The sequence below is a fragment of the Dipodomys merriami genome, unplaced genomic scaffold (genome assembly GCF_024711535.1).
Source record: "Dipodomys merriami isolate MVZ:Mamm:240054 unplaced genomic scaffold, mDipMer1.0.p SCAF_9, whole genome shotgun sequence".
NCBI classification, from domain to species: Eukaryota; Metazoa; Chordata; class Mammalia; order Rodentia; family Heteromyidae; genus Dipodomys; species Dipodomys merriami.
Window position 1 is genome coordinate 4,773,538 of NW_027206512.1, and position 14,487 is coordinate 4,788,024.

The 14,487-nt window shown below is 35.4% G+C and overlaps 2 pseudogenes; both read left to right on the forward strand.

The window, feature by feature from the left end:
• The first annotated feature begins 1,305 nt into the window (after positions 1–1,305).
• On the forward strand, positions 1,306–1,490 carry LOC138821153 (small nucleolar RNA U3; annotated as a pseudogene).
• Positions 1,491–4,407: 2,917 nt separating this feature from the next.
• LOC138820752 (heterogeneous nuclear ribonucleoprotein D-like pseudogene) lies at positions 4,408–5,302 on the forward strand (annotated as a pseudogene).
• The last annotated feature ends 9,185 nt before the right edge of the window (positions 5,303–14,487 follow it).

Below are 14,487 nucleotides of genomic sequence, written 5' to 3' on the forward strand. Positions count from 1 at the left end.
AATGTTACAGACCATGATAGACAATTTGTCCTATGAAAATTAGAATGTGTTTGTGACTTTAACTAAGCTTCATTATCCCACAATACTGTGAAATTTGGGAAATTATGTAAGCACTCAATCACAATAAAAAATTTGAAAAAAAAGAATAAACTTCAACTACCAGGTATGCTACTTGTGACCAGCTAGCCATATGAGGAAGATAAAATCTTTATCAATAGAATTAAAAGGAAGATCCCTTTGAGTTGGAGTCTTTTTTTTTTTTTTTGGATGTGGGTCACCAATTCAGGGCCTGGTGGTGTCTCTGAGCTCTTCTGCTCAAGGCTAGTGCTATACTACTTTGAGCCACAGCACAATTTCTGATTTTCTGGTGGGTGACTGCAGACAAAGAACCTCACAAACTTTCCTGCTTGGGCCGGCTTTGGCCCAAGATCCTCAGATCTTAGCCTCCTGAGTAGCTGGGATTGCAAATATGAGCCACCAGGGCCCTGCTTGAATGGGAACTTCCCACTGACTTCATCAACCTCTTCCAACTATATTTGTCAGTTATTCCATTCCCAATCCTGCTTCCAGCCAGCTGTGACAAGAGGAGATAAAAGGTAAATCAAGTCTTTTATAAGAGTTAAAGAACAGTCCCATTTCTAATCTTGGCAATCGATGTGAGTCTAGTCTTAACTTCTTGACAAGGAGGAGGGACAGTTTGGACGCTGATAAAAACCTAGCAGAGCTAGGCAATGGTGGCTTACACCTGTAATCCTAGCTACTCAGGAGCCTGAGACCTGAGGATACCAGTTCAAAGCCAGCAAGCAAGAAAGTTCGAGACTCTTATCTCTAATAAACCACTCAGGAATGGCAGAAGTGGTGCTGTGGCTCAGGTGGTAGAGCACTAGGCTTGAGCAAAAACAATCAGGAACAATGACCAGGCTTTTGAGTTCAAGCCTCAGGACTCGCAGAAAAACAAAAACAAAAACAAACAAACAAACAAAAAACCCACAGGGCTGGGAAGGTGGCTCCGTGGTAGAGTGACTGCCTTGCATGCAGGAGGCCCTGGGTTCCATTCTTCAGCACCCCATAAACAGAAAAAGCTGGAAGTGGCACTGTGGCTCAAGCAGTAGAGATCTATCCTTGAGCTGAAGAGCTGAGGGCTAGTACCCAGGCCCAGAATTCAAGCCCCACGACTGACCAAAAATAACAAAACAAAACAAAAAACTAACAGATTTCCCTGCCTGGTGTGCCTGCCTAGGTCTGAGAGTGATTGCACCCTTTTGGACAAAAGGAAATTGTTTTGATAAAATCTCCTATATAAGTAAGACTATACTTTCAGGGATCATTTCTGTAGTTTGTTATTAGAGAAATCTCACTGATCGTGTAGAGTACTGTAATGGCCTATGACAGAAAAGAAAGAACTGGAGACTGCTATGATGGCATGGTTGGTTTTAGTGCTGATGAAACATGGGACTCTGCGATAGATACATGGTGCCCATCAGAATGGCAGATGGCTTACCAACCACAGGGTGGCTCTGGATATGATTATTCCTATGCAGGGAGTCGTGGCTCATATAGTGATCTTGGTGGCCCTATTATTACTACACAAGTAACCATTCCCAAAGATTTTGCTGCATCTATTATTAGCAAAGGTGGTCAAAGGATTAAATAAATCTGTCATGAGTCAGAAGCTTTGGTCAAAATTGATGAGCCTTTAGAAGGATCTGAAGATTGGATCACTACCATTACAGAAACACAGGACCAGATACAGAATGCACAAATATTTACTGCAGAACAGTGTGAAGCAGTATTCTGGAAAGTTTTTCTAAGATAGTGAAGAACTGAAGGAGTCCTGCATCTTTTTTAAAAAAAATCTGCTTCAGCTTAAAAAGCCAACATTCCTCTGTTTTGTAAGTGTTCTGCATTTGAGGTGCAGTGAAATCTTTGCTGTTCACCAGATGTAATGTTTTAGGTCTTTATAAACAGGGTTGGGGGGTGTACAAAAGCTAACATTGAAATTTTGAAACAGCAACAGGTGGATTTTATTTTTTGTTCATTGTTGGTGGTTATAAAAAAAATTCCCCCTATGTAATGATTGTGAACACCTCGCTTGTGGTCACTGTAAACATTCGGGGGGTGGGGGACAGGGAGGTAAGTAACAATATTTCACATGTCCCTGGCATTTATTCAGAGCAGTGTGCAGAATGTAATGCTCTTTTGTAAAAAAAAAAAAAAAAAAAAAAAAAAGGAAAGGTGTTTCAGAACTACCAGTTGATTTTTATATTCAGTTTTTTTGTTTGTTTTGTTTTGTTGGCCATGGAGCTTAAACTCTGGGCCTGGCACTAACCCTGAGCTCTTCAGCTCAAGGCAAGTGCTCTACCACCTGAGCCACAGTGCCACTTCCACCAGTTGATTTTTAAACACAAACAATACAGATGCTAATGGTGGTTAACTTGGCATGTTTCTTATAGAAAACTGCTATTCATACAACACTTACATTTAAAAATCAACTGGTAATTCTGAAACATTATAAAATGAACAAAACTTACTTTGCAATCATACCTCTTTGTTGAACTAGAGTATTTTTTCCAGCATTTCTTGTCATGAGAAATATGGTTAAAGTTTGAAGCTAGAAACAGCAGAAAACTAGCTTGTTAAATTTATCTAAATTAACTTCAGCCTAGGCTGTCTTGAGGAAATAAACATTAAAACTTAAAGCAAAATAAATACATGAATAAATAAATAAGGAAAGGTACTTAACCTCATACATAGTATGAAAAACCTGAATTAAAAATATGACAAGCCCCACGACCAACAGAAAAAAAAATATGCTAGGGTAGGTCTCATTTCAGTTCTGACAAATAAAGAAGACATGGAAGTCTTCACTCCCATCTTTGCCACATGAAAAATTTGAATGAACCAGAATCAACTTATTTTATTGGACCATCAGATTTATCTATTTCCCTGCCTGGATATGTCATCAGAACTTCAGTACAATAATCATTGGTTGTAGATGCAAGATGAGCAGAACACTGACTCTCTCTAAAGATAAGTATTAGAAAACAACAAAGTCAAAAGGGAGATACATAAACAAAGACAGCAGTGGAATGTAAAGTTTCTAGCAGTTTAACTACAACAGGGGTTAAATACACATCAATACCCATACAAACGTATTTGTTTTCTATTGCCATAATAAACAAGGAAGGCTGTGTGCTGTATAAAAAAGAGTTTTATTTAAATAACAATTTGGAGGCTGAGCATCTCCAGGATCAAGTGGTTTCACTGATTTAGACTCTGCTGAGGGCCTTCTACTACATCAAAATATAATGGTGGGAACCAAGAATAAAGGAGTATTCAGTCCCCAGCAGCACAGGGAGCAAGGAAGATACACCGTTCATTTTGATATGACAACTTCCTCTCATGAGAACTATCAGGTGAATCTCTTGCAAGGGCAGAACCCCTTCCAGTAGGGATTCAAAATTGCCACACAGGGGACAAAGCTTCTAGCACATGAACCTCCGGGGACACAAACTATGTCTAAAACTTGGTGCTAGATTAAATGAAACCTCACATAACAGGTCTATTTACCCCAGTTCTTATATATCACATATATATCTTTCAACAAATCAGAAGTGTGAAGCTGGGCATCTGTGATTCATGGCTGTAATCCTAACTACTCAGTAGGCTGAGATCTGAGGAATCCAGTTCAAAACCAGTCCATGCAGACAAATCCAGAATACTTGTTGTTGTTAATTTTATTTTATTGTAAGAATGCTAGACAAAGGGGTTACAGTTACATGAGTAAGGTAATGAGTACATTTCTTGTCGAGCATTATTACCTCCTCTTTTGTTTTACTCCAACTTTCTCTTCCCTTCCCCCTTCCCCCACTACCTCCTACAGAAGTTGTGAAGTTCTTTTCCAACATGTCTTGTGAGTATCGTTGTTGTCCTTGTTTCGGCATTTTGTTATTCCCCCTCCCCTTCCCAAATTAGATAAATGTATATACAAGATGCAAGGTACCAAAATCAAATACAATAATAGCAGGGAATATACCATAGGGGAAGAACATACAAAAGAAACAAAAAAATGACATAGTTCATTAAAAACAATACTTTTATATCGAATTAACAAGCAAAATGCCAGAAATGGAGGTGCAGAACACCAGCTTCCCCCAGAAAAGTAAAAAAAAAAAGTGTGAGGTGCCGATTCAGAATTCCTGTGTAGGCACAAAAGAAAAAAAATTACAAGATTTGTTGAAACATAAAAACAAACTTAAGAAACTAATAATCTAAACACAAACAAACAAACAAACAAAAACAGAAACAGAAACAGAAAAAATTCGGGAGCGCATTTCTGCTGCCATACAATGCTCTGCCACCACCTGTACTATGCGCCACCACCTTTCGCCCGACCAGTCCACCACCATGGAGGACATGAATGTGTACAGCAACGCAGAGGAATTCCCAGAGGGATCCAAAATCAAGGAGGGCCAGAATCAGCAGGATGATGGTAAAATGTTTACTGGAGGCTTGAGCTAAGATATAAGCAAGAAAGATCTGAAAGAGTATTTGTCTCGATTTGTTGAAGTTGTAGACTGCACAATTAAAACATAGTGAGTCACTGGAAGATCAAGAGGATTTGCATTTGTGCTTTTCAAAGTCGCTGCTAGTGTTCCTAAAGTTTTGGAAACGAAAGAACACCAATTGGATGGCAAATTGATAGATCCTAAAAAGGGCCAAAGCTTTAAAAGGCAAAGAACCCCTTAAAAAGGTACCTTGAGCCCAGATACTTCTGAAGAAAAAAATTAAATAACATTTTAGGTCTTTGGAGAGATTAAAAAGATTAAACTTGCCATAAATACAAAAACAAATGAGAGAAGACGGTTTTGCTTTATCACATATACAGATGAGGAGCCAGTGAAGAAATTGTTAGGAAGCAGATACCATTAAATTGGTTCCCGGAATGTGAGATCAAAGTTGGACAACCCAAAGAAGTGTATAAACAGCAACGCAACACCAAAAAGAGGAATAGGTGCTGTAGCTGGAGGACAAGGTCATAGTAGGGAACGTGGCAGAGGTTAAGGCCAAAACTGGAACCAAGGATTGAATAACTATTATGAGCAAGGATATAGAAATTACAATACTGCCTATGGTGTTGATCAAAACTATAGTGACTATGGCAGATATGATTATACTATGGTATAAGTATGGGAACTATGGATATGGGCAGGGAAATGTAGACTACAGTGGTCAACAGAGCACTTATGGCAAGGCATCTTGAGGTGGTGGCAATCATCAAAATAATTACAAGCCATACTAAAGGAGAACATTAGAGAAAGCAGCAGATGCTAAAGAAAAACCCATCTTACATTGAAGATTGGTTTTCTGTGGATCTGATTATTTTGTAAGTACTTTCTAGTATATAAGACACAATTATGTCCAGTATATAGCCACCAGTTAGTTTTCTTTGTTTTTACTTTGTCCTTTGATATGTGTTAAGACTCAATGTGGATTTGTGTATAAAAACTTTTATTTGTATAATTTAATGTTAAACCTTAAATAAATATTTCCTTATATAAAAAGAGAAAAATGAAAGAAAGGGAAGGGGTCAAATTACCCAAAGAGAACATACTCTTTACCTAATTATGCAATTGTAACCTCTCTGTACATCCGCTTTATAATAAATATAAAAAAAAAATTTAAGAGACTAGTAAGCACCAAAACCAGATTCAAGTACACAAAAACAGAATTTCCAGAAATTTGAACTGAAATTAAGGAAGATTTTTATGTTGTGACTCTTATGGGAAAGGTGGCTATATGTAAGACTATATGGGTAATTGTTAGCATAGGGACAAACTCTAGGAACCAAGAGGATACACTTAAAACTAAGACACTGAAACACACATTAAGAATGATTTGAAGGGTCCCTCCATATAAAGACTGTACATGACCAAGGTGGTATAAATTTCAGTTAATACATTTGTATTACTTGTGTTCTACCCAATGTCTTTATTTCTACATTTATAAGCTAATTATAACCTGTAATCTTAGCTACTCAGACTAAGATCTAGAGGATCATAAGTCAAAGCTAGCTCAAGCTGAAAAGTCCCAAATACACCATCCCCAAAATACCAACAAAAGTGAGAGCTGGAGGTGTGGCTTGAATTGTAGAAGGCCATTCTTGTAAAGTTGATGCCATGTTTCCTAAGCCTAGTAGTTGCAAAATAATCATCATCATCATCATCATCATCATCATCATCATCATCATGATGTAATACTACTACTATTAATATAATAATAATGTAATATTAATAATATATTAGGTGAATATAGATTATGATTAAGAAAAATTACTAACAGGAATACCATAGGAAATGGAAGAGCAAATCCAGAATACTGTGCTTTAATAGATTTATATTCTTCTTGAATAAGTATGGAAAGATCTAAAGTAGACATAGGTTAAAATGTGTATTGTAAAATACTGAGGCAACCATGAAATTGCAATTATCATTATTTCAATTAGTAGTAATACTAGTAGTAACTGTAGTACTATTTAGATGTTATAGGGCTTGAACTCAGGGCCTTATAACACTTGAGTTACAGATCCAGTTAAGCTTTTTGGCTGGTTAATTTTATATTAAAAAGTCTGTTGGACTTTGTACCCAGGGTGGTTTCCAAAAAATACTTTCAGCTCTCAGCCTACTAAGTAACTAGGATTACAAGTACAAACCATCAATGCCTATTTATTTGTTTCATTTTTGTTTGGTTTGCTTTATTTATTTTCACTTGCTATTTTTGAGATGAGTCACACTGTTCCTCTCTGCTTGTCTGGAACCTAAATCCATCAACTTTTAGCCTCCGAAGTATCTGTGATTACAAGCAAGAACCATCCATGTTCAACTCTGCTAAATTATTTTTAAAATAAGTACAGCTGATATGCTAAGCAGGCAGAAAAATTAGATAATGTAAAATGCTCAGTTAAAATTTGATAAATCAAGCTGGGTAGCTCATGCCTATAGTCTGGTTCATGGGTCAGTAGAAAGCTGTTGTTATAACTGACTTTATAATAGAGTTTGAAGTTTGGTATTGAAATTCCTTCAGTATCATTCTTCCTGTAAAGGATTGTTTTTGCTATTTGGAGTCTTCTTTTATTCCATATCAATTTTTGGATTGCTTCTTCTTTTTTATTAAAGAAGATTGTTGGGATATCAATGGATATTGCATCAAATTTGTAGATTGGATTATTTTGTAAGTATGGTTTTAGCTCTTCATCATTCAGTATAATGCTAACTTGTAGGTTTGTGATATGCAGAGTTTATTATATTGAGGATTACTTCAGGGCTTCCTAGTTTCTTCAGAGCTTTCATTAAAAAGGGGTGTTTGATCTTCTCAAACGTTTTCCTAAATTTGTTGAGATGAACATATGGCTCTTGCCCTTGCTTCTACTGATGTGTTGACTGCATTAATTGACTTGTGTATATTGAACCAGCTTTGCATACCTGGAATCAACCCTTTTCAATAATACTACATAAAATAATGATATATGATTTTTATTAGTTGTTTAATTCAGTTGGCTGGAATTTAATTAAGGTGGTTTTATTGATGCTCATTAAAGAAATGGGTCTATAATTTCCTTGAAGACAGCAGGTAAATAGACCTTGCTTTTGATCCAACTAGTCAAACTGTGTCATTTAATTGGAGAGTTAAGGCCATTAATATTGAGTTAAGATTGAAAGGTATTTGGCAGTTATTGCCATGTTAACGTCCTTCTTAGGGGCAATGCCTTGCCAATTCTAACAATAATTATCTGGTTGTATGTTGAGAGACCATTTTTATCCCTATATTGGGTTCTTTGTTTTCTATGTGTAGAATATCTTTGAATATCTTTTGTAATGCTTGTTCAGTGGAAATATATTGTTTCATTTTTTTCTTTTCTGTGGAAGGTTTTTATTTGTACCTCATTTATGAAGGAATGCTTAACTGTGTACAGTATTCTTGGTTGATAGTTGTTTTTATTTAAGGCATGACATACCTTATTCCAGGCTCTCCTTGTTTTCATGATCTATGCTTATAAATGTGTAGTTTTTCTAATTGGTTTTGCTTTATAAGTGATTGACATTTTTGCTTTGATACTTTAACCATCCTTTCCTTTGTCTCTATTGAGCCTGTGACATTTTAATGTGGCTGTGGTATGTTCTATTCTGGGCTGGTCTGTCTGGAGTTCCAAAGGTTTTTTGTATGAGCCTATACTTTCAGATGTTCTATAAGTTCTCTACAAGGATTCTGTTAAATATCTTTCATAGCCAATCAGCATCCTTTCTTGACCCTCCTCAATAACTATTGACTGAAATTAGGTCTTCTGATTGATACTTGAAACTCTTGTAGGGATATATCTGATATATCTTGTTTCTTGAATTTGTTTTGACTAATTTTTCATTCTCTATAAAGTCTAGACTATCTTCAATTCCAGAGATTCTAACTTGTGCATCATCTAATCTCTTGGAAAGACTTTCTACTCTGTTTTTATTTGCCTGCCTTCTAATTGCTAATTTTTTAATATATATTTTTATTGTAAAGATACTGTACAGAGGAGTTACAGTTACATGAGTAAGGTAATGAGTAGATTTCTTTTCGAACATTGTTACCCCCTCCTTTGTTTTTTCCAAGCCATCCCTTCTCTCCACACTTCCCTGATTCCTCCCTCTCCCCCCACCAAATTTGTAAAGTTCATTTTCAACATAGTGTCTTATACATCTCATTGTTACACTGGATCAACCTGTATCCTTCTTAAGCATTTTGTTATTTTCCTTTCCCTCCCCCAAATAGAAAGATGTATATACAAGATGCAGGGCACTGGAATCAAATACAGTGATAACAGCAGTTATGCCATGGGAGAAGAACATACAAAAGAAACAAAAAAATCACATGGTACCTTATAAGTACATTAAAAACAACATCATCAAAGATAAAATCTCTTGTGCCCTGTCTTGGGATTCATTGCACTTTACATCAACTTATATGGTCATATGTACATAGCTTTTGACCTTTTCTGCTTATCTGGTAAGATTATCCTAGAAGTATACTAGTTATTGCATGGGACCTAGGTTTATTTGAGTCTGGCTTACTTCACTTAATATAACTTAATATAATTTTTTCCAAGTCTTTCCATTTCCTAACAAATGGGCTGTGTTGTTCTTTCTGATGGAAGCATAGAATTCATATATATATATATATTTATATATATATTTATATATATATATGTATATATATATATAATTTTCTTGATCCATTCATCTACTGAGGGACATCCGGTTTGGTTCCATATCTTAGCTGCATTTTTGATGGCTTCAATTTCTTTATTGAAATTCTGTCTTGGAACTTACATAGATTTGTTTATTTCTTGATTTGATTTTCAGTGTTCTATCTCAAATCCTTTAGCTGAGTGGCTATAATTTTATTGGATCCCCTTTCCTTCTGTTGGAATTTATTAAGCATTCTGTTTGTGAGTTCCATGAATTCCCAATTAATCTCTTCTTAGCCTCATCACATTCACACATAGCCATGTTCAACTTTCAGTCTTTTCATTCAGCATATTTATCAATAGTGCTTGTAGAGCATTTTGAGAGCTTTTTCACTGACTTCTCAGTGGCCTATTTATTTTGAGTGGGTGTTGAGGTTCCATGAGTTGCCAATATTCTTCTGTTTCTATTGCTGTTCTGCCCATTTGATAATGAAAACTAAGCCAATACCTCAACAGAACACTATTTTAAGACAGGCACCAACCCAGAGCCCTGTAATTGCACAACTTTTAGAGATTCAAAAATCATAGATGGGTATTTTCCTCTCTACCTCTCTGTTTTGGAACAAGAGCAAATCCAAAAATATAATGGAATACAATTTTAAGACAAAAACCCACCCTAAACTCTGTTATTGCACAGACATTATAGGTTCAAAACCATATGAAGGTATTCATCTATCCACTTCTTTTCTTTGTTTGGGGAGGGGTATTATGATTCAGGAGTGGGGATTATATATAGCTGTGATCATTGAAGAAATCTTTTGTGAGTGTAATTTGAATCTAAAAGATAGCACAATGAACAACTTTGATACAGTCAAAATGGAAACAAATACAGTCTAACTCACAAACAAAGCATCAACAGACTAAAGAAAATGAAGACGTGAAGGACCAGAAATACAGGACAATGGGTTAAGGTGAAATTGAACGAAATATTAACAGATATAATGAAAAATAGAAGGAGGAGCAAATAAGAATAGAGGAATATAGAAAAGGAAAGGAACAGAATGAAGAAAACTAAGACCTATATTCAGAAAAAAATTAAACTAGATATGTATAAAATAATAATACTCAAATTTAAAATACTAAGGATAGGAAATAGAAAACTGAGCAATCAAAATATAATCTGAATAAAGTATGCATACAATTAAGAAGGAAGCCCAGAACAGTAGGAAGAAGACAAAAAGAAAAAAATCTTCAATTTGTTTAAGGAACTTTGTGTCTCCCTAATGTCCACTATTCAGTCTCTTGGTGCCTTTGATTTCTTTATGGTGGTCAGTTTTCCTTGTGGCTTAGTTTGATTCTCAAGTCAGTTTGAGAGGGCAGAAAAATGTCTGGTTTACAAGCCTGAAGTCTTTGTGTCCCTCCTCCCAGCCTAACAGTGGGAGAGGGGATTTGATTTGTGTGTAGTGCAGGAAGAGATGGCTGGTCTCTGTAGGTTGGAATCTCTGCAAGTGATCTTGAATTTGGTTGAGCATTTCTAGAATCAGTGTCTTTTCCCAAAGGAATTAGCTCCTGAGATCTCTTTTAACCCAACCTGGAGCCATTTTTGGTTTTACAGCCGTCCAGGTTTGTTTTCTCTTGTTTTTCATTGAGATTTTACAGACTTTGGTTTTGTAATTGCTGTAGCTGACTAAGCTGCAGGTTGAATTTTTATATGACAGGAATGACTTTGTTCACTGCAGAAGGGCAGAGTTGTCTCTTGCAGTGCCTTTCTCAAGTAAAGATGCCCCTCTCTGGGAGGAGCCTTCTCCCCCTGGGTGGGGCAACCTTGCCCTGGGTGTAGCTAGCTCTCATTGGTCAGATTCCTTTGCCCTGTTGGAAAATGGTGCTGCATTTACTGCTTCTCCAGCCTGTGTTACTGCTGTCTGCTCTGGCTGGCTCTATGCCAGTATCAAAGATGGCATTCTTCTTGGGTGGTAGAGGGCTTTCTTCCAGAAGTTGTGCTCTTTGGGGTGTGATGGTATCTTTTGTCAGGTGTGTTGAACCAACCAAGATGATAATCCAAAATTCACAACCATCCACGGTTAGTTTTCTCTGTGTCTTTCTGTGCCTGGCTTGTATGTGGATTTCTAGTCATCAAGCTCATGCTGGAATTGAGTGGATCGCTGCATGCACTCTGACTCTGGTACCTTTGTCCTGAATCTCTCTGGCTGCTTCCACAATAGAAGTCACCACCGCCAATGTGTGCTCAAATCTGTTTTATTAAGCAGGCTGCTTGTAATGTTTCTCTCTGGCAAAAATCTCTTTACAGTTATGGTTCACTTGGTGTGACTCTGAAGACAGACTATTCAGTAGGCCCTAAAACTCTGGTTTCTCAGAGAAAGCTGTGTAGACCCCCTGTTGAGCCTCTACTATATTACTGCCTCCATTCCTATTATCTTAATGGTACTGTCTGAAATATTAAATCTTTTGGCTTTCCATTTCCTCATTTGAAGTAGAACTTGTAAAATTGAAAGATATAAGAATTGTCAAAGCATCAAGAAAATGTGGTATATATACACAATGGAATTCTATGCCTCCATCAGAAAGAATGACATTGCTCCATTTGTTAGGAAATGGAAAAACTTGGAAAAAATTATATTAAGTGAAGTAAGCCAGGCCCAAAGAAACATAGGTCCCATGGTTTCCCTTATTTGCAATATCTAGTATATGTATGAGTCAAGCGGAAAAGGTCAGATAATGTGATGTCAGGAAAATGAACCCTTAGATATGTATTCAAATGTTTTTTTTTCTTTCATGCATGTGTTTCTAACACATTTATAAGATTATCTCTTTGTTGCTTTGTATGTCCCTCCCCCACAGTATAACCCCTGCTTTCACTATATTTGATGTCAGTATAACTTGTGGAGGAGATGGGGAAAAACCAGTTGTTTAAGGATACAGGTGGACCTGTTGCAACAATGAGAAGTACAAGTTGTCATGTCCAAAACGAGCTTTACAACGTCGGGGGGGGGGGGGAAGGGGGAGGAAGGAGAAGGATTGGGATTGGGGGGGAGGGGGGAGGCTGGGAAGGGATGTGAAGGGTAAACCAAAGGAGGAGGCTGCAATGCTTGGTAAGAAATGTACGCATTATCCTGCCCATGTAATTGTAACCCCTCTGTACAGTATGTTCACAAATAATATAAAATTCAATTTAAAAAAAAGAATTGTCAAAACAGGCAGAGATCAAAGTAATGTAAAAGAGTCAAACTATGTTAAATGTATATGAGCTGAGGAACAGCACCCAGGCCCTCAGTTTAAACCCCATGATCAACAAAAACAAATAAATAAATTCATAACTTGAGTAATGGCTCAAGTGGTAGAGCAACAGTCTTGCGTAAAAAAGCTAAGTGATAGCATAAGGGTTTAAGTTTAAAGTCTGAGCCCGAATACTGACACAGACATTAAAAGCAAATTCTGATCAAAAAGCAAGATAATAGTGAAGATGCTTAATGGAAGAGATCAGTGACAATCTGCGATATTGTGTAAGGCAGTATGCTTTCAGTAGAAGTTGGATAGTACTGTAGGAAACACAAGTCAAGCATATGCAGTACAGTATTTAGCTCTAAGTTTGCAGAGCATTTGTGAGTTTTCCCCAAAAAGGTAGTATGTACATCTGCTACTACAAAACTGTAAATACCTACACATGATAGGCAAAGATATTCTAATCTAACACTAATCAAAAGAAACAGAGTCATTATATTTGTGTAATTAAATAAAGAAGATTGAAATAATAGTTTATTAGGAATGAATAAGGAGAGTTTATGATGCTAGAGTGGTCAATTCTCTAAGAAAATACATCAATATTAAAACTGTGTGTGCCAAAAATCAGAACACTAAAATTAAATCCATAAAGAATATTACAGAAATAAAATCAAATAAAGAGAAATTTATAATTACAATTTTATATTTGAACCTTAATTATTAGGAATTAATGAGCTTGCAGATATGCATTGTTAATAGCTATATATAGTGGACTTCAAAGTACTATCTTTCAATCAGATCTAATAGAAATTTTTAAATACTATACCCAATAATACCAGAATGTGCATTCCTTTCAAGCAAATGGAAAATTAATCAAAATAAACCAATTCTGCCCCATAATATACAATCTAATAAAGATAAAAAACACAATTCATCTTAAGTATGTTTTCAAACTACAATGGAATGCACTTATACAATTGTATAAGTGGTTTAATTAGAATGAAAATTGATAGATGTATAAATACATGTAAATTAAACTAATATATCAATAATTAACAAATAATATTTGGAAACTTTAGATATGCTCAGAATAAAAACAATATGTTGTAGGTTTTGTTTTTCCCTTTTGCTACTAAAAAAGACAAATATTTCACACAGAAGCTGTACACATAAGACCTCCTGGTGATAAAATTTTAAAACATAAAATATTATAATCCATATAGAGAATTTATTATAAATATTATATTTACATGTAGTTGAAACATCATTCTTGGAATTGAAAGTAAGGATGATAAATTATATTTGATATTGTATACATAGATGTAGTACCTTTCTTCAAATCACTCATTTTTATCAAAAAGATGAATTGACATATTTTAAGAGTCATACCACTTTCAACATTATGAGGGTGAATGGTGATATTAGTAGAACTTCTCTTGCCCATTTCATAAAGAGATCTATTCTGAAGGGAATTTCTGCAATGGAAAGACACAAGAATCTTTCCACAGCTAAATTCAAGGGAAAAATTATTTCTAATCTTTATCTCAAATTCATTATAAAGATATTTCATTGAAGGTAAAACAATTTATGATATGATACCTTTTCAAACTTTTCCTTCAAGTTTTGAAATCTTTCCCTATAATATTAGTAATCAGTACAGATATAGAATTAAATGTAAACAGAACAAAATGCTTATACTATACATGATAATAAATCCTCTAGTAAATTAAAAGTAAAAATTAAATAATTTAAACTATAATAAAAATTCTTCTTTGAGTAAAATTTTTTAGGTTAATGTATGCTTAAGTATTTTTTTTTTCTAGTAATAGAGATTAAATTCAGGGCCTCAATCATGATAGCCAAGTGCTCTTTAACTTAATGCATGCTCCATGGATCAAATTGTAGGCATTCTTTCTTTTTATTTTGTTTTTGAAATATGATCTTGACTTTATTCAGATTGTCTTTTTTTAATTTTTATTTTTTTATTGTGAAAATACTGTACAGAGGGGTTACAATTACATGGG